Source organism: Lates calcarifer, linkage group LG6 (genome assembly GCF_001640805.2).
Source record: "Lates calcarifer isolate ASB-BC8 linkage group LG6, TLL_Latcal_v3, whole genome shotgun sequence".
Lineage (NCBI taxonomy): Eukaryota > Metazoa > Chordata > Actinopteri > Centropomidae > Lates > Lates calcarifer.
In genome coordinates this window covers 6,377,269-6,399,057 of record NC_066838.1, presented here as the reverse complement: position 1 = coordinate 6,399,057, position 21,789 = coordinate 6,377,269, and the positions used below count along the sequence as shown (strand labels likewise).

Here is a 21,789-nt window from a genome sequence, read left to right as displayed (position 1 = left end):
TCACATGAATCCTTGTATGGATGATGGGGCTAAGCCTTGTGATGAAACCAGAGAATTATCGCATAACAAAGCTTTTTTCAGCATTTTCCAGCTCATTGTTTTGGTTTTCCAAACCACAACTTTACTTTTTCAGGTTCACTCTGGCCAATCTCATAGCACTGTTTATGGCCGCAGCAGGCAGCTCTAAAAACCAACAGAGACCAATGACAGAGCTAAAAGACAGTGAATGTTGGACTATTCACCATGTTGTCAGAAACATGATTACTAATGTGGCTCCATATCTGCAGGATGAACAGGTAACTGTTTGTGAACAAGTTCGCCAAAAATGATATCATGTCAATGCTGTGTTCACGTGTGGTTTTAATTCAGAAGAATTAAACAGAGGTATTGTTATTTTACATTAGTAAAAGACATTGGTTTGTGTGCTCTTTTATTGTAGCTTTGTGTCTATGCTGGTTGGCTGTATGACTGGCTGCCTGCATAGTTGCTCAGTTCCACCAATCAATATAAAGCTGGACAGAGTAAACTTCACAAATTCATATTGATTGCTTGTTCGGTGTAGCAGCTGTGAAGGCGCTTATTAACTCATGTCATGCTATTTTGTCAGTCAGCTTGTTTGTAGGAAGATTTTTTGTCTATAATGCAACTTAGTTACACATGAGACATGTTGGCATGTATCAGAGGGAAAGGCTCAGGTGTAAATGATAAAATTAATTGCTTGTTTCAATGTAGCTGCTTCAGTCCTGGTCTCACTATCATACACTCACAGGGACATTTGAACAGAACAGTCATTATTAATGTTATTAGTAACACCTGGGTTTTTCATACTGTAACAAGTTAAATTATCTGATGTGGAAAGGGCCTATTTTGTGATTACGTGTGCAGCCCTGCTGCTATGCCACCAGTTGTGACATCTGTGAAAATTATTGATGGCACTGGACAACTAAATATCTCTGTATATAGAATGTACATAGGATGTATGTGCATTTATAAGAATGGCAATTTTGTAACAAATTGTTGAAGCAAAAGCAGGTTTGTATGAGTTCACTGCCAAAACAATTCACAGAGGTGAGGCAGAGGTTCAGTCTGCAGCACTTTAAGCTGGAACGATAAAGGCTGAGGTTTGCTGACTTCAGTACAGAGAGAGTTCCCATGTGACAACAAGGGAAACTGAAAACCTTATAAGGTGAATCAAAAGAATAAAACAATATCAGTAGGAGCAATAGAGCAGCTGATGAAGTGCTTCTGTGACCTACATAATTACATGTATTTAATGTAATTTATCTACATTTATGTATTCACTTGGCTGCTAATTTGTCCAAAGTGACAAATGAGACAGTCCAAGCAACAGTGGATCAAATAGGAAACCTTAGAAATGATAAGTTTTAAAATCATTAAGTGAGAGAAGTATGGACAGAGAGAGAGAGAGAGAGAAAGAGAGGGGGGGGGGAGGGGGCTGGGGGGAACAGGTAAGGTGAGTAGGTAGGTAGGTAGGTGCATATAACCAGGACATTAATATCATATTAGTTGCTTTGGTTCTACAGTATCTGACAGCTGAGTGTGGACAGTACTGCTTTACAGTAAATGGCAAGTTAGAAGAGCTAAAGTAAAATAATGATGTTCACAGTTTCATTGTTTCACATGACAAATATCAGCCATACAAACAGTAGCTTTTGTTGAGTTGCTGTGTATTACAGAATATAAATGCCTATTGTCTTTGCACATTTGCAGAAACACTTGCAGCTTGTAGGAGGAGCAGGTGTTTGTCTGTGTGTCTTGTAGCTCAAGTTTAGATAGGGAAACTCTAGAGAGGGAGGTCAAAAGTCTGGGTCAACTACAAAGCCATAGATAGAATAGATAGAATCCTTTTATTGTCATTGCACAAGGTAAAGCCAGTACAACGGAATTTAAAGTGCTATCCATAAAATGTCATCTGGTGGGATTCACTGTCTTGATCAAGGACACTTTGGCAGGGACACAGTGGTTTGAACCTAAGACAGAGAACTTAGAAATCAAACTCATACTACAGGTAGTATGCATATTTTTACATTCCAAAAGTTATTATTGTATATTGCAGCTATTTTTCTGTGTTTTTAATTATTCCTGTACACAACATTTCACATCCACATGGTTTTACTGGAACAGGTGGAGAATTTCTTACACTTAATTGCAACATTTGTCAAATCACTGGGGGGAAAAAAGCAAATTAGGACCCACCACATTTATAAGCATGGGCATTACAATAAATGGACATCTCAGGGATGTGATTTGTTAGCTTATATCAAACTAAGACAGGCCACCGCCGTGTGGACGCCTAACTCCACTCCTCCTGTTCCCAGCCACCTGCTACATGCTGCAGAGGAGCATGTGGTGCCTCAAAACATCTGTTCAAATGGACATTTCTTCTGCAAAATCTGAAAACACTGGGCAGATATTGCCATGACTGTACATATTGTGTAGTCACAATAATAGAATTCAAAACTTAAAATTTTAAAGTTGTTTTGTCTTTGCACCAGGAACTTGGAGTAAAACTCCACAGAAAATCCATCCTTTGAGTAAGAGCACTCACTGCCAGAGGGCCTGAAAGGTACACAGCTCTGAAAAGTGTGTATCTTGCTCATTTGCAGAGGGTACCAGCTGTTTTCTGCTTGGATTCACAGCAGTTCCAATTCTAATGTTGAACCAACTTTAGAGTGAAAAAAATGACCAAAATGTCACAGAGACATCACACCCAACTACTGCAGTATCATCACTGAGCCTTTGTGTACTCACTACATTCACTGATATTCAAAATCTGACATTCTCACTAAAGTTGGCGAAATACACAGCTTCTTTTGTTGCTAGAATGGTTAGCTCTTTACAACAAATGCTAGTCTGCCATGCTACCAACAAACATGTATTTAATCACATTTTGGTAAAAAAAAAAAAAAAAAAAAAAAAATGTATACAAACAAACCACTGAATAGTTATAGTTTGAGAATCTGATGTACTGAGTGCACAGACATTAAGTTTAAGCTAGCTAGTAAAGACATACTGACCGTGTTTATGGAAGCGTGACTTAGTGTTTGTTTTCGGCTCCAGAAACTCCAGTTCTTTCTATTATTTTCCTCTAGCCTCTTTCCACTCTACAGTTAGGTAGCAGATCCATAAAGACTATGGATGCATGCAAATTTGTTGCTCAAGTTGAAACATTTTGAACTTGCACAAATGCATATTTGCTTTAGTCCACGCTATCCTTGGCCAATTTGTATCCAATTACACTTTTCTATTGATTTTATATGTAATCACTCGATCTCAGTCAGAGCCCAAAGTAAGATTCAGCAACAACAGGGTTGTGAAAAGTTGAACTAGAATTACCACCTCATGGTTGTATGCCTCCACTAGTTAGTGTGTGATTTATGGCCAAACACGTTTCGAGTGGACACAGTGACCTTGACCTTTGAACACCAAAATTTAATCAGTCCATCCTTGAGTCTATGTGAACATTTGCACCAAATTTGAAGAAATACCCTCAGGTTTTACTGAAATATTTCCTTTAAAAAGAACAGCATGAATGGGATAAATGTAATGAATCTGGACCTGGCTGTTGTTGGCACAGACGCATAATAAAACTATTAAAATCAGGATACAAAATAAAATGTATGTTATGGCTCTCACCATTTTAGTAGTTTTGATAATGTACCCAGCTGTGGTTTCATTATATCAACATTTTGTAAAGCAGGTGAGCCCTCAAGACGCTGGCAGTATGATCATAAGTGGCCTGACCTGCGGATGGTCGCAGCAGCCTTCTACTCTGCCTTCTGAAATATCGCTCCATGTACCACATGGATGTCTGCTTGGTATTTACAAGTATAAGTCCCTTCTCGCTCCCTTCATCCGGACAATGTGAGCGACATGCCAGTCAGACGGGACATGGACTGGACCCCTTTTTCTGCTCCGCTGGACAGAGAGTCATGTTGACAAGCCGCTGCAGAAAAGCAAAGGAGCGTCTGTCCTTTTGAGGCGCAGCAGACCTTGAAAGAACAACACAAACAAATTCAAGTGCAACAGCAAGGTCCCTCGCGCAATTACTGAAGATGCAACGTGCTTCTCATAATGATTCAGACTGAAGAGTTTTCCTTCTTTCCAGCGTCTTCCTATGGATCATCTCTGGGTGACATCAACAGAACATGAATCTCCTGCACCATTAACGTGTATGAATGAAACAACCACAAGGTTAAATTAACACTGGTATTCTCACATAATAATGTCTGCTTTGCTCATCTCATATGCTGACAGACATAACAAAATGAGTCAGCGCAGCCAGTTTGTGAGGGTGTTTACATTTCCTGTTCCAAACACCCAGGGCTAATAATCTTTTCAACACACCATAAAAGCCTGATAGGTCTCCACAGAGTTGCATATAATGACATTTGCTTGCATTAAAATATTGCAGCATGAAAAATGTGGGAATAGGACTGGATTATCAATTGTATATGATCATGTGATGATTCAATCATAGCTGAGGGTTAACAACAACACAAAACTCAAATCATAGGACACGCCCATATCATTTGACTGACACGTGATCTCTGAGAGAAGCATAACCACGACAGTAGAGAACATTTTAAGATATTGAAATCACAATGACGACAATTTTGAGGATTCCGACTTGAATATGTGCAATTAATTTCACAAATTCCATCTTAACTCTACAAACTTTGTCACTACACACCTCAGACTGTGAGGCTAAAGCAGAGGCCATACAGGGTTGGGTTTGTTAACTAGTTATATTGACCTACCAACTTGATGAGTTGTGGTGATACTGAAGTCAAATCAATAACGCCAAATCAATAGAAGAGCAGTGATTCCCAACACCACAACATTGTCACCATTACTGATTTGCTGCCGTGTTTGCATGTGGAATGGAGCCTCTGAGATCATTTCAATTACAAAGTGTTTTTCTTGTCTGTCCCCTCTCAGCTGCTTGGATCAAAACACTAACTTGGGAAATTCAATATGGTGCCATGCCCCGAGAAATTCAGGCTATTTTCTGGCCTGTCAACTTCTGAACCTTTGGCACTGATAGCCCACTAAAAACAACAAAGAACAACCCTGTAGATGTGGATAGATGCAAAGTCATTTTTGTTTTCTTTTCCAACAAACATGCTTCCATTGTTGTTGCATCTTATTGTTCTGCAGGAACTGTGGCTTTGGAGTGTTTGTTTTTGATTAGGAATGTTTAATGGCCTCTACACATTCAATTATCAGCAGCCTGCTCCGCCAGTCGATAGTCATCCTCTCATTAATGGCCCAGAACTGATTACCAAGGACAGAGAGAGAAATTGGTGAAATGTTATTCATTCAAAGCGCTAATTAAATCCTCCTAGGTGGGACTTTCAATCCCACTAGAAACTTTGCCAGCATTTTCCTAAGTACCACTTATGGTGATAGTATGCCTAAAAATAATAACGATCATGAAAAACATGTGTCTGGATTTCTCTGTTGCCTCGCTGTCTAAGTAGTTCTTTCTGCTCCTGCTGCTGATGGAGCTGAAAAGTCATGTTGTTATGGCCTCCGTTTTCTTATATTTCACTCAGCTGCACACATCTAATCTACCTCAGATATAAACCTTTCACACTGCCACCAAAACTCTTTGTCAAGGAACATGGCTCAAATTGTAGTCCTGTGGAGCAGAGGGATAGAATGGTCTCTGCTAAATATCGATATCATGTCAAAACCTTTGTCTGCTTGTGTTTGTTCTTTTTGTTGAACACAGCATGGAGTAGTAAAATGCCAGAAAAGTATTTTCTGCCTCTTTTTTTCACAGTCATCGGTGTGCAGCTCCTTCATCTTTCTCTTCATGCTAAGTGGAATAAATGAACTCGCTGCCAAATAAATTGAAGGACCTCCTCCTGATGGAACTTTCCTCTATAGTCTGGATCAAATGATAGCCTTCACATCCTCATACAGCATATTGTCAACGCTAAGAGGAACTGTTCAGTTAAAGACTTACAAAGGCTGAACTAGGCATGCTGCCAACAATCTATTGTTCCTGTACTGGGCCTCTTGGTTTAAGCTCTCCCTCCAATGCTGGAAGGAGAGGATTCACACGGGTACGTGTGCAGAGTAAGTTTTTGTCAGAATTAATTCAAGTGGAAATGTCAGTGATGAGCAGAGCTCCCAACCCCAATTTGTCTTGTTGCTGTGACAGACCAGCAGCATCAACTATGGCAAGCAATAAAAGGAAATTTCCCTGGGTCATTTTCCCTCCCCCCTTGCATCGCTGCCTCATTTTTTTGTGCTCATTCATTTTGTCTCCTGCATTTCCCAAGGCCAAGTGTCCCCTACCTATTCAAACATGTCAAGAGAATGATTGGTGGCAGTGTGAAATGATTAACTGTACGTTAAGTACTCCATGTCTATAATGTGCTTTTATGGAGCGGTCTTATGTGAAATATTCATGTACTTAATTTAGTTGTAGAGCACTTCTCAAAAACCAAGTTACAGAAGTTGCAATAAATTAGATCAGTAATAACAAGTAAAAAGACATTAAAGTAGACTGGATTAAATAAATAAAAAATACAAACAAGTAAAACTAAGGTAAAGCAAAAACCAGTGAAATAGAGTATTAAAACTGCCGCACCACCATGAGCACACTCAATCTCATCTGTTAGGAGAGTAAAATAACAGCAACAGTATCAACAGTAACAGTAAAATAAAAAGTCACTATAGTCAGAATAAGCTCTCTCTTAAAAGTAGAGTTTACTGGGGGTTTTCTGGAATTGCCTTTATTGTACTATTAAATTACAATGGCACACTGACTTCACCTTAATTTCCAAAGACTTTCTTGAATTGGTTGTTTAAAGACGTCATCAGTGGGCCATCTGACTGACACTGAATCTAAGGCCCAGTTCCAATGTCCCCCAAACAGCCCAGAGCACTGAACCCTTATAGACTTTAATAGACGTCATTGGTGACATAGTGTCTGAGTGCAGCAGTGCGTGAGATCTCCAAACGGTGCACAAGAAGAGGAACAGCACTTTGTAAAATCAGCTTTCCCAGACAGAGGTATTTTTGTGGATAATAAAATGTGAGGCTGAAATTTGAGACTATAAGTGGTTTAATAAAACACTCCATGCCTTGTGGGATACTCTCTTGAGCAAAGTCTGCACTGAAAGTCTGATTTCACAGTGGGACAGCCCTGAGCCCTCACGGACCTAACTACCACACAAGAATGTCAATACTGGACAATTCTGCAAAACCACAGTCCATCTTCAATACTAAAATGTTTAACATTCAGTGCCAAAGTTTTTCAAATTCTCACTTCTGACAATATTTGTGCACTATGGTTAGGGTTAGGAGAAGTGTCCATCCACCACCTTGACTTCCTCTCCCATACTTTCTCGCAACATGAATTCATCCTGCATGAAATGCCAGTGTTTGAAAAATACTTGAGATGGGTTAGAAAGTTAAAAACTGACACTCATATACTGCACCTTTAAACTAGTGAGTTTAGAAATCATCTCATAGAGATACGCAGCTCCCTCACAAACTTAATGTAATGATGATGAATGCTTCATGTTACCATATATATAACCAGTCTGTCATTAAAAAAGAGTTATAAAATCAGTAAATTGACTCAGTAATATCAGTTACACAGTACTATCTATGAAAAGTTTGCAAATATTGGTCATCATAAACCACCGGTCAAATCACATCAAGTAAAGCTGAGCAGTAAAACACCTGAATGTATCAACATGAAATTCTTCTGCTTATGAATTCAACTGATCATTTGTAAGAGGAGGGTTCAATTGTTTTACCTTTCAAAGTTACATAGCCTCACTTAAAGTTTTGTTAGTTTTGCTCTAATATCCCGTTCACTGTGGAGGAGCTGTTGTGACAGACAGCAGCAGTTGCTGCTGCATGTGCTCCATTATCATTAACGCTCAAACCCAGAACATTTACTGCCTTATGTCTACAAGGCGGCCATGAACGCATCCTCTGCCTGTCTCTCCCCCACAGACACATGCCGCTATGGATTTCCATCAAGGTTGCTTTTAATGGGAGCTGTTGTAATCACTGCCTGTAGGCATACGGCCATCTCTGGTTTAATCTTGGTTCCAGACTCCTCAGGCCCCGGGCTCTCTTATGTGTCAGAACTGCTTTCATCACATAGGGAAAACTCAACATGGAGGAATACCTTCAAACCACTGAAATATGTATTGGCGTACCCTGAAACCAACAAATGCGTGCAGTTTGTGCTGGTTGAGTGGGTGACTTGGGTGCCTTGAATTTCAACACAGTGCAACAGCACCTACGTGCTGTGTTCGTCTTTGGTCTTCAACTCCAACAGAAGGGGAAAGAGATGTGTGACATGGCTTACTGTCACTGCTGAGGAAAGCAACAGGGACAATCAAGAGTGCAACGGTACAGTAACAAAGTATCTCTGGGATGTTCTTTCCTCCTTTCTCTCTCTCTCTCTCTCTCTCTCTCTCTCAGTTTCTGTCTGTCTTTCTGCTGCTTTGATGCGTTTCCATGAGAACAGTGAGACAGAGCAGGTAGGTGTTGTTGCCCCTGGTGTAGGAACAGCCAAACTGAACAGAGAGGAAGCTGTGCTGGAAGATTTTTGTTATCTCTGTTTCTCCAGCCAAAGCACTGTGAGTGAATTCAAAGCAAAGCTTTATTTGTGCACACATGTGGCCTTGCACATGTACAAACAGATAAACACAGCACACAGCTATAGCATCACACAGAGACATACGTTGACAGACTTGGTAATGCATATCAAGGCTGGGCTCTGGATAGTGGTGATGTAAACAATTATCATTTCCTTCTCTACACAACTGAAATGACAGTGAATTAATCTTGGTATGTTACATAGAAATGCTGTCTACTACCTGTATTCTACACAAGCAACAGCACCCACAGGAGATTTTAAATCTCTTGGGAATGTTAGTATCAGACAACTTTAAAGATTCAGGCTGTTCCGTACATACAAGGTTACACAGGGCTGCAGAGATCCCATTTGTGAGAGCCTGAGAGTCTCTCAATGCCATTTAGAGCCTTCTTGGACACTATGACAAAGTGGAGTGGTGCAGTACTATTCATCTTCCAGCTGTGGCCAGGAGCCTCTGACACCCCAGTAGACAGAGGGAAATGAAAAGAGGGTGCAGCAGCCAATGGCGCCGTACTTTATCTGCCGAGAGACTTGGCTTATCCTCCAGCTGTGTGGGCACTGCCTTTGAATGCAAACAATATGGCTGCAGAATGTAGGGCAGGCGAGAAAAGAAGCTTGCACGGTTAAGTTGCGGCTGCAAAAGCTATCAGTGAACTTTCTCTGCAGAGGATTTAGAAGTTATGACGTCTTTACACGGGAGGTATTTGCATGACTGTGAACTTATTGTTAAGTGTCAGAATGTTAAAGGATAAATCTGGTTTAGTACAACTCGGGTCTTATTTTTTAGCTTTGGCTACCATTCCTGTCAGCTATTGTACATACACTTGACTCAACAAAGTAATTACAGAGATCTGGGAACATGGTGACATATAACAAATTTCACTGGGACAAGAAACACAAGCAGTCAGACAACCAGACACGTTATAAACAAGCAGATTATCTAAATCACATTATTTGAGGTGAAACTGAAGCAAGTGCAACCAAAGGTCATTAGGAAAACCATGAAAGCTGGGGTTTATATGCTAAAAACAGTAGGAACCAGTTGAACCTTTAACTCTGTAAACTCTATAACAAAAACAGGTTTGGCTAACCTGGTGGGTTGTTTAAACCTGTGTGATGAACTGACTGAATTTTCAACTGTTTCTCATGGTCTTCATCAGCTGTCATGACATGAATGGCTCAAAAGGGGAGGGTGAGATGTGATGGAAAGCAAAAAAAAAATCCAGTAAGTGGACCCAGAGTCAAGATTCTTTTGTCATTATTTTGTCTATTTTTCACTATTTTTCAAGGTCAGAAAGGAATTTTCATGTTCAAGAGCCAAGGTGCAATAAACCAGAATATAAAAAGGTTGTATTGAGCAAAAATGTCACCGTCACAATGATTGTGTCAATGCCATTCCACAAGTCACTCAGTATGCATTCAGTCGCCTCTGTGATACAGAAATTCAATTTTAAACATCCTTCAGCCAAAGACAAGACCATATTTCCTCCACAGTAGGAGTAGCCAGTAGGTGAGCTCTCGCCCCTTCAAACTTCTTGTAACAAGTAAAATTTATTGGCTACTCTGAATCATTTCACCAGTAAAAGTGTGAATTACAGGGAACGCTATTGATGATCTTTCTGATTTTCTACAGCAATTTAAAAGCTATCTGTCTATGTAAGAGCTGTTGAAATTATGGGCAGTAATTTAATCTGTGCTGCTGAAATTGCACTTTGATAGAGACAGAGAGGAGGAGAGGGAGAAGTATGGAGCGAGATGTCTCATGGGTCATCTTTTTGGGTTGCCATGAATTGAATCAAAGCTGTGAAACCCACCACTCTAGTTTGTTGTAGTCAAATATTAACATCATGAAACAGGGGAGTGAGGGACTCTGCACTGTGCTGTTCAACACCCTGCAGCACTGTGTTCAGTACCTGTGATCTGCAAAGTTTAACCTTGTGCTAACAACAGTAGATGGAAAAACAGGTTAAAGTACACTTTCAGTTGAAAATATCAATGTAAGCTTCACCCAAAATACAAAAAACTATTTTGTAACCCTGTACATTACAGACCAGTAAGTAAAGAGGCTATGTGTAAGAACTGACCAACTATCAAATTCATACTCTACTACAAATGTGGGGCAGCATATTACCACAGAGTTTGGGTTTCACTCCATTGTAAGAAACAAATAAATGCACTCACTGGTCCCCCCATCCCCGTAAAGGCGAGCGCATGGAAGGAACATCTAGCATTGATGGCATGATGGTATTACTTTTTCATCCTATCATGTTGGACCGGTAGATTAGATGCTACAGTGATTCACTGCCGCCTCTTGAGGTACAAAGTAGTATTATGAGACAGGATGCTAACTTTGCTATATATCTCTTTAACACAAAAATACGTCAAAACTGTTACATCTAAACATTCTGTTAATAATTTTAGTCAGGTTTTGAATGTTTTGAACTAAAATACTTATGGCTCCTTTAAATCGTAATTACTGGGCAATTCATCCACTATCAAAATGAAATTGTAACCAATTAGTGTGGAAAAAAGTTGGAAATTATATTGAAAAACTAAATTCATAAGATAATAATTACCTAATAATATGAACAATTTACACAGCAAGCAGAAGCATTTCCAACAGTTCAGATAAAAAATTTTTAAGTATAAGAGCAACAAACTAAAGAACAATTTCAGCCTATATATATATATATATATATATATATATATATATATATATACACACACACACACACACACATATATATATATATATACCATCAGATGAGTAACAAAATGTGATTTTCAATAATCAGTGAAAATCATTACTTATAATATCTTTTCAAATAAAAACTCTGAAAACAACAGTGCCATACCCACAGCCACTGTGGTCTGGAAAATTAAGCTGTAATAATACCTCTGTAGCCGGAATGGTCTGCAGGTCCAACTACACTGTGTTGTGTTCTGGTACACAATCAGATGCTGGACAGTGGACACAGGGATATCTTGTTGTACTCCTGTTGTGTAACCAAAGAGAGCAAAATGCTTTTACATGGATTTCATCTTCACAACAGCTCACCTCTCACAGTCAAGTTCACCACCAGCTGACTATGCACTTGAAACTAACTCAAATGTAACTGAAATTAAAGTAAATAAATAAAACATAAGTGAATATGTTATGTTAATGTTAATACTTAATACTATTTCTAACTACATGATATTCAAATACATTACACCATTTTCTTTAGGCTCAGCCTACATTACCACCAATAAACATGAGATAAATCATGAAATGTATCTGTCAATACCAAAACAAAACACCTAATACACAAAAGTAAAAGTCTCTTTTTCCCACAGCCATCAGATATCATGAAAACCACATCACTTAACATAATAAACCTGAAGTAAATAATACATTCGCTGAACATGGCAATGGGAGTACAATAAATACACACACACCTGTTGTGTAACCAGAGAGAGAAAAACTCTGTCACATGGATTTCATCTTCACCACAACAAGCTTAGCATGAGAGAAAGACAACAATAACACACTTCACAACAACATCTCCTGCAACACACAAGATGAAATAGCGAACAGAGCACACACAGGGAAAACGTGTTAAGCTAGCTCACTGTGACGAAGTCTCTCAAATCTCATTTCACAACTGAAATGCACAACAGAAAAATACACGGTCACATTACCGAACAATTTTATCATGGTTTTTGCCCTGAAATCGACATTCAAACGTTAAAATCTCACTTTACAATTCGCATATCTTGAGTCCAAACTTCTCGCAGTCAAGCTCGGCGCCGACTGACGAGAGACAGGAATTACCGCGATAACACCCACTAACCTTCACAATAAGAGCTCAAAAGAAAGAAATTAAAAAATAAGGGCATAAAAATGAAAACTAATACAATACTTCCAGTACCCAGAAAAACAAACATGAAAACAGTAAAACTAGTGAGGAATTTTGGTTTTTTATATATATATATATATATATATATATATATATGTGTGTGTGTGTGTGTGTGTGTGTGTGTATGTGTATATATATGTGTGTGTATATATATATATATATATATATATATATACATACACATATATATACACATATTGTGAAAGAATACTAACCATAAGATATAAACAAAACAATATAGAAGTTATTTCCCATCACTTCTTTTATTTGTCATAGGTCATACAACCAGCACTGGTCAGCCAGCTGTAAACACACTATATACCTGTCTATCGTCACGCCCACACTCACCTAAACCTCTTTGTCCCATTCCCTCTTGTAAAGCAGTTAACAAACTGCGCAGTTTTCTTGTTTCTATTTCCCTATATCCATTTATGAGTGCATTTAAGCATGTCGCTTACCTGGCGTATGTCCGTCTTTCCTGTCGGTGAGCGCGTGCTTAGCAAAACAGGGGCGTGGCATTCTCCGCTATTAAATAGGAAGTTCTCGCGGCCTTTCCGGGTCGTGTAAACTACTTTATTACATTTTGTTTGACTGTTTTGTTTTGTTACAGAGAAGGTAACAGGCTCTCAGACTGTGTTGTAGTCTCATGGAATTGTTACAGTTATTGAGGAACTATTTTACATTTTTACTCCTATGTTTTTTAATTGCTTGATTTTTTCCTAACCTAGACTTGTTTTTTACTGTAATATTTTGACCACTGTCTGCACCTTAAGAGGCTGGTTAATAATTAAAAAAATAATAATAATTTCCTCCAATATTTTTGTTTTTTTGTGAGGGATTGGAGTTTGACCCTCTGACACTATCTATCTATCTATCTATCTATCTATCTATCTATCTATCTATCTATCTATCTATCCAGGGTAAACGCTGCGCTTTAAAAACAGGGCTTGTTAGACAAGGAGATATGTGAATGTTATATCACTACATTAACATTTTCTCCAAAAGTACATTTCTAGCCCACTGTAATTATTTTGTTTATTTTCAGCCATGGAGTTAAACTGTAGTGTGGCAGCCGGCCAGGCACACAGCCACAGCAGGAAGTTTGTGTTTGCTTGTCAAACAGTCGGAGGCAAAGTGACTCCACGGCCCTGGAACAGCAGTCTTGTCTCTGCAGCTTCCCCTCATGTTGTCTCCCTCTCAGCAGCGCACATTAACATTTTATGGAGGAGCAGTCAATGCGTCTACCAAAAAAAATGAAAAATGAAAAAAAAAAAAAAAAAATTAATTGGAATTTGTGGTGGAAAATTTCACCACCCTGACATTTGCCATTCATGTCCGTTTCACCTCCTTCAGGAGAGGCTCCATTGTTGCTGGAATCACAGCGCTGTCCACTTAAATGTCGAAAGGCTGCTTCCTTTACTTAGCATAGTGATTATAATGACTCATCCTCTTACAGAAGAGCTAATCTTAGCATCCATTTAGCAAAGAAGTGTTCCACCATTATGACAAGTGACCCCTATTTCTTTTCATGGAAACGACTGCTTCCTGCCTGAATCAGAGAATGGCCGGCAGGCACATAATTCAAATACTGTCCAGAAAAGTGCTGTGCCTGCAGATTACAAAGAAGGCCTTGAACTGCATGAAATATTAAAGCATTAAGACCAGATGAGGAAGTAAGCCACACAATCTCACCAGTGTCTAGAATCAGATGAAAGGATGAGAACTCGGTGTTGGTGACACTGTGAGAAATGTCTGGCCTTTCTCCTCCATCAGAGTCAATGAATAAACTCCAGTAAATGGACAATCCATTCAAAGTGTTGGAGGCTGATGGAAGCAGGATGCTACCCAGCAGAAATTCTGATTGTGCTGAAGATATTTCACTCTCTTGGGTGTTTGTGCATTTAAAGAATAATTACATCCTATGTAAGAGCGCCTGATCTTATCCCACCAACACTCACATTTGAATAATTTCATTTTTTTAAGAGAAGGATCACAAAGACCAGAGAAATAGAGGTAGATAGAAATGAGAACAATTGAAAACAAGGACATAAATGCTCAGAGAAAGAATGAGCGAGGGCAGCCAGAAGAAAAAGAGAGAAAGAAAGTAAAATAGACAAAATGAAAGGAGGCACAAAGAGCAGCGATGGAAAAAGGAAAGCGAAAAGCCAGATCAGGGGTAATCAAGCATGAGGCCGTTGTGCAAAATTTACAGCCGTAATTTGGAATACCACAGCCCTGGCATCTGGATGAAGAGGGAGGCACAACAGATTCTCATTTGCCAGAAACAGTCCATGCTTGGTGGGCGTTTCTGTCACTGCCTCCCTCTCCCTCCTCCTCCTCTGCTTTCTCTCCGTCTCTGGAGTGCTTCTCCATTCTGCACGGTGCACAAATGAAACCTGCGTCACAAGACAGGCAGCATATCTCCACTATACCTGAGCAGCCAGCCTTGAAGATACAATGCCGGGAGGGATCATTTCAGTTGTGGAGGGCAAAAGAGAAAATGTGAATTGATAGACTTAGCAGACATAGAGAAGGACACTTTTCTTTTAGGACATGGTAAAGGCCTTTTACAAACTGATGAGCCATTTTAGATTTTCTTTTATGTAACAATCTACAGCATTGTCATATCCATCTAACATGCAAATATTCTCCAGGGAATATTTTTACCCCTTCTTAGAGGCCCTACATGTGGACATGTGCCAGGGATTATAGATAAGTACTATTTCAGGGCCCCAAGAGAGCAGTTTCCATGGGGCCCAGACTTACTAGCAGCATCCCCTGAGGGAGAGACCACAAGGCAGAGAAAGAAAGAGACCGCAGTGGTAATTTATTCTTCTGTTTAATTTCCCAGAAGGGCACTGCATAACCCAAAAGAGATAAAGTCCATTTACCGAACATGTATTTACAGATTTAATTGGCTAATGAACTCTCTTAGCTGATGACATTTACCTGCACTCCATCAGAATGATCCATTCTTGCAAATGTCTGAGGAGGTCCTCTGGAGACTTCCTGATGGGTTTCCAGGTCAGATGGAACGTATGGATTCATCCAGCAAGTTCTACTTGCACCTGGGCTCTCCTCCCAGGTGGACACTCCCAGAATACCTCCAATGGGAGGTATCCCACAGAGCCACCTTCTCATGTCTATGGGCTGAGTTATGGTAGAAAAGAATTACTTCATACAACGTCCCCATCAGAAGGCCAAGTGCTGAAAAAGACAGCGTAGAGAGGCCGGAGACATGATAATCATTCAAATATGAGGAAAACTGTGCACATTTTTAAACCACGCCTGGAGTGTCTGAGATGCTGACCAGGTCACAGCTTGATGAGGCCAGAAGAACTCCATCATCAGCAAAAAGCAGAGATTCAATCCAATGGTCAAGAATCTGGAGGCTTTCCAATCCTCAGCTGCAACTTTAAAATCTGTCAATAAAAGACCATTTTGATGGACTGGGTTACACATCACGTCCCTCCATCAATGTCATCATTAAACATGTAAGGCTAAAAGGACAGAACTTTATCAAAAAGGCTCATGTAAACTTTACCATACTGTAATCTGCAGCTGAAACACACAGCAAGAAGTGACATGGACAATCATTTGCATTTGAAATATAACACAGTATTTGTCAGGGGAGACTTGCTGCAAGTCACAAATGAAATTAAAACAGGGTAAGCTCAAGGCGAAGTCACAGTGTGTGCCAAGAAGGCTTCTCTAGCATCCTACAACAACACCACTTCATACAGAACAAATTTCTGTATCGGACTACACCACAATCATCAAATGCTTTCACTTCTAATCTGGCTGAGTGTTTGATCACGGCCCATTACTTCAAAGACATTTTTCTCTTGTACTTCATGAATATAACAGCAAGGTAATTTGTAAAGTACTACAGCAGCCTACACCGGGACAAAATCTGCTGTCGATAACAGTTAAAAAAAAAAAAAAAAAAACTCAACTAGGGGCACGTTTCAGCATCACATCAGTGATATTCATTTGAATTAACGGCCAAGCGGTGCATATTCACTTCACAGCTTTCAAACTCTGGTTACTCAGAAGAACATGGCTGTAGTTTAATTAGAAAACTCTTGGCTCCGTTGTGAGTGGGGGAGGAAAAGGGAAGGAGGAGGAGGAGCTAGCAGTCACTGATTGAGCACTCTGTTTTCAAACCTATTTAGTAGACGAGAACTCAGGAGGAAACCTTAAAGAGAAGGCAGATGGGTGGAGGAGGCTGAGAAAGTAGGAGATGGTGTGATCGTATCAGAATTGTGGGTGATTCTGATGAGGGTGAAGATGAGAATGTTACCTGTAAAGCATGAGTCTGCAGGTCTTTGTTTAACAAGGTGATTCCACTTACTAACACACCTGTGAGAGGAGAGGGAGGAGCTTGTCAGTGAAATCAGTTGTCATGGTCCTCAGTTGAAATGAAAACCTAGATCTCTGTACCAGTCTTGCCAGCACGTTGTCACAGCTTGGCTTGCAGCTATGTACACAAGCTAAATATGTTGGCTGTACAGTGGGTGGCTGTGATGCCCTGTGGATAACAAGCCCACCGATGGCACTGACACTGCCACCGGTCTTACTGGACCTGCAGCAGTATCGAGTAAACGCCATAATGCTCCCATGATGTCTTCCTATGGAGGGAGTGGGCCACCGCTGCCTGCGCGCCTGTGGTTTCGCTGTGTAATGAAATATGTCTCCCTTGATGTATGGCTGCAGGAGAAGCCCAAATCGAAAATTGAATCACACTAACTTAATTTGTGGTCGGGGCAATCAAATTACTTGTTTTGGCTGCAGTGCTGACGATGAATTCATCTTTGTGACAAAGCTGTCACGGCAGCGTAAAGGGGGTGGAGGAGACAGAGTGTATATGTGTGTGTATGTACTGTATTGGGTGATGGTGAGAAGAAGTTAGCAGAGGAATTTGCCATCAGTGCTGTTGTATGCAGTGTTGTGCTGGCGTGGTGACCACCTTCAGCTGTGAATTTGCTGTCTGTGAATGTGTGAAGTTCCTCTGTCATGAGTTTCATAATACCAACAAGAAAAGGTTTCTTTTTACCACGGCCAGTGAACGGCTACAAATGTGAACGGCTTAAGCAGGCTCAGGTTGCCCTGTGGAACAGTTTGAAAAAAAAGTGTCAGAAAGTGTAGACATCTACAGTATGTGTTCATTTCTACTGCAGCTGAACAGCTTGACATCTGTGCCTGAAGACCCACAGCTTTATATGGCCAAAGCCGAGCTGAGATTGCTCATTAAAGGTTCAGTTCATCCAAATGGCAAATTTGGATGAAATTCAAATTGTGGTGTCTGACCATAGAGATGGCTTCAGTTTGACTTCTCTGGGTTTGAGATAGGCTCTGAAATGTCTGCCTCCATCACAATATAAATACAATGGAGATGAAGGGAGTTTTGTTTATGGTGCTCAAACCTTTGAAAAGAAATCATATTTAAACAAGGCTACAGTAACACACACACAGCTCTGTGAGGCTAATACTAACATGCTCAAGATGACAGTGTTAACATGCTGATGTATAGAAGGTGTGATGTTTACCATGGTCATCTTAGCTCAGCAGTAGCATGCCAATCAGCACTAAAACAAAACCAGCTGAGATCAATCAAATTGACATTAATGTGGGAGGTATTCAGTCATAGAAGTATCAGACAAATCAAAATTTTGAATAAAATTAGTAAAAAAAAAAATCAGTAAAATTCTGATAAACAAAAGATCAAAGTTATTACAAATTCATCCCTTGGGTAAGATGAAAGTCTGTGCCAAATTTCACTGCATTGGAATCCATTTAGTCATATGTTTGTTTCTGAATCAAAAATGTCAGCCTGCTGGTGGGGGTGGATTAAAAGTCATCCCTGATGTTTCTATGAAATGTTTATTTATTTATTTATGGTAAACTATGGCCCCACAGTGAGCAGAACTCAAAAATGTTCAAAAATAATTAGGCTCAACAGAATCTACATCCCTGGCCATGGTTTGGTATTGGGATACATTTTTAGTTTAGTTTCCACACCTGAGACCAAATCAACCCAAGAGAAGAAAACAAGCTTCATATTCCCAGAAAGAGGTCACAGTGGTGGTTATGTACTGTACCTTCAGCAGGTCGTGCCGTGGGCTTCTTTGAGGGAGGGAGTGTGGCCGGGTCAAACTCAGCGGTGGACTCGTCCAGGACACGAGGCTGATAAGAGGAGACAGAGAGGGTGGGGGCAGCGTTTATGTGTCACTCCTTCTTCCTTCCCCTCACTTCACATGTTGTGAAGACCAATGCTGCAGGCGTAGAATAGTTACGCGCCAAATAAATCCCATAAAAGCAGAAATAAGTGAGTTTTTACTCACTGAGGTGAACATGCCAAGCAGAATTAACGAGTTGCAAGACTTGTTCAACCAATTTCCGCAATTGGAAAGAAGTGTGTGATGGGCCATCGCAAGTAAAGCCTGTCCATGCATACACGCATACTTCACATCCATAGATGTTTTAAAGTGATTGATGCAACACACATAGAGCTCATTTAAAAGAACGAGGTATCCTTTTTTAATTTTAGGGAGCAAATGACAGCCAAGCAGAAAAGATTAAAAATGTATTCAGTTGCCAAACTCACGCAGTGATGGATAAACAAACTTGTATCCAAACAGTTTTAGCAGCTGAAACTCAACACAATTCAGTGAGCAAAACTAATGATTGTGGGTCCAAAGACCACTGTCTCAATGGTGCTCCTGATATGACAGTAAGGAATTCTTCCAGTATAATAAAAATGACATAAAACCACTCACACTCAGTTTATCCACATTTTATTTGTGTTTTGGCTTTATGGCATTATGTACAGAGAACAGTATGCATAGGAATGTCAAATGACTAAGGAAGAAGAAAAGGTCACAGTGTTTTAGCTCCTCATCTACAGAGAATGTGATTTAAATCTATGATGCTCACTCATTTTGATGACGTCTAACTCTTGCTCCTGTCGTGGCTAAATGCACTTTTTGTCATTTTGGACAACATGCATCTGCCAAATGAATATGATGTGATGTAATGCTACACACCTCTGTTGTATTTTTCCCATAGTTTTAGGCAGCCATCAGTGAACAGACTCATGAAACCTGAGCCTTGTGTTTTGCACTACATTACCACGCAATTATGTTAAATGGACAAAGATGAATGCAGATTTGATGTTTACTGTGATGAATATAGAGTGTGCTGATAACATATAGAAATCTATGGAAATAAACAGCTGCCTGACACATTTTAAAACACACTAGTGTGGCTGGCTGAATGGTTAGTTGTGATGGATTCTGTATTGGACATATGTTACAGTGTTTATTTTTTCAATAATAAGTAGTGTATAGGATTACAATTTGACATGGGTAAGTTAATATTAATAAGACTTACATGCATGACTCAAGCTGTGCTGCGTTACAACAGTTATGAGTAAATGAATCATTTTTTGAGTGACCTGCCCAATACTTGCTGTTAAACCTGCAGTTACGGATTTGTTTCTGCTGTAGGTAGTGTACAGCAGGTTGTAAGAGCTTTCTCACTGAAAACAGCTGCCTGCTGCTTCCAAAAACAACATAATGAGAGCAGTAAATTTATGAGCCGGACAGCTAAACAATGAGCTGAAACCCAGTATAAAGCTCTGTAAAGCTGAGGGGAGCTGCAGATTCAGGTGATGATTCTCTATAGGTTCATCACTACAAGCAACCCCCTTTCACATTTTCACATCATTTTCACATTGTCATTTAATATGATATTATTATAAATGATATCTATTTTTGCCACTTTAAGCATGGGTTAAACCTCTGGTATGGTCCTTCATTCAGATGTATTCACTAAATGACTGGATATCTCAGGTTATCTTCTTTCTATGTGGAGCTACACCTGACATGTCATTATACTTTACAAAGATTGGCTCCCAGCAGCACACACTCGCATCCAGACCATCCCTTGTCTCATTAACAACCTCAGCATAACGATCCTCCAAATATCTGGATTTTAGTGTTGTACACAGAAACCACACTGCTTTTGGGTTCTTAAGGACAGGCGACAGCATCCTAAAAATAGTCCCTGTTTACCCTCCTGTGTTCTGTTGGGCCTGTGTCCTACTGTGACTCTCTATGCCAGCGCACTGTTTTTGCATTGCCAGTGTCACCTTCGATCGCCTTAAGAAGAGAGTGAGCAGATGAGTTGCTGCTGGAGAGGAAAAGGTGGACACGAAACAAAGGCTGAGACACAGGCGATATTCAAAGACAGAGAGATGTGTAAAAGGAAAGACTAGAGGGAGGGAGAGGAGGCTGCAGCAGAGTCAGAGATGAAAGAAGAAAAATTTGGAGGGGTGAGGCTTTGGAGCTTTAGAAAGAGACAGCTTTTAAGAAAGTGAGGGGGATGGAGAGAGAGATTGAGAGGGAAAAAAGCTCTGGAGAGAAGACAGAGATGGAGTTTTTAAAAAAGACAGAAAGGGAGAGAGAGGGCAGACTGAATGAAAACATCTGGGAAGAGAGAGAGAGGGGAGGAAAGATGCAGAGGGGGGAAAAAGTGTGTCAAAGAAAGCGACTGCTCTTTTGAGAGCTCTCCTCATGTCCTGACGGGGCACCACTCTGCTGTCAGGTCCACCTTTCCCGGACAAGGACTGCTTGTCACGTTAATGGCCTGGAAGGAAGACCGTGTCACTTTATCACCTCACTGCGACGCCAACATGGCCGTGGCTTTTGTCTCCTCAGCTCCACAACTCCCTGGAAGTGACTAATTGATCCTGGGAGACGGGCTTTTTTGTGTCTCGCGGGCTGATGAACAATGTGAGAAAAAGCCACTGATAAAGGGGGTAAAAAAAAAAGAAAGAGAGCAGGATGTGCGCCCGGCTTGGGATAATGTAGCCTACTGTCTGCTGCAGTGCTATCTCATTTCCCCACACAAAAGTAACATCGCCACTTTGTAAATGAAAGTCAGTCAGGCGAAAGATGCCCCTCACGCTCTGGCGGCCCCTTCTTGAGATAATGGGCGCATGCACATTATTTCTGTAGACACAAGATCGACTCAAAAAAAAAAAAAAACAGTGTGTGGGTAGTTAATGAAATTCATTCAAGTGTGTGTGTGGCTCCTGTATCCAGCCCTCCAAGCATTCCTAAGTATTCCTCACAGGATTGTAGAGAATGATTGGTGGGCTTATATCCTGTAACATGCATCCAATTGCCTCACAGTGCGACTCTGTATCTCGACTCATCCCTGCTGGAG

General features: G+C 40.3%; 1 long non-coding RNA gene across 2 annotated transcripts; it reads right to left on the bottom strand.

Annotated features, from left to right (window-relative positions):
* Window positions 1-1,775: 1,775 nt before the first annotated feature.
* On the bottom strand, window positions 1,776-13,059 carry LOC108882622 (uncharacterized). 2 transcript variants are annotated; one of them, XR_007813373.1, is made up of 3 exons: window positions 13,017-13,059; window positions 11,556-11,655; window positions 1,776-4,013 (listed from the first exon to the last, which is right to left on the bottom strand). It is a non-coding gene; the product is annotated as an uncharacterized LOC108882622 (long non-coding RNA). The 2 variants fall into 2 exon arrangements; XR_007813374.1 differs by lacking the exon at window positions 13,017-13,059 and adding an exon at window positions 12,399-12,446.
* Window positions 13,060-21,789: the final 8,730 nt, after the last annotated feature.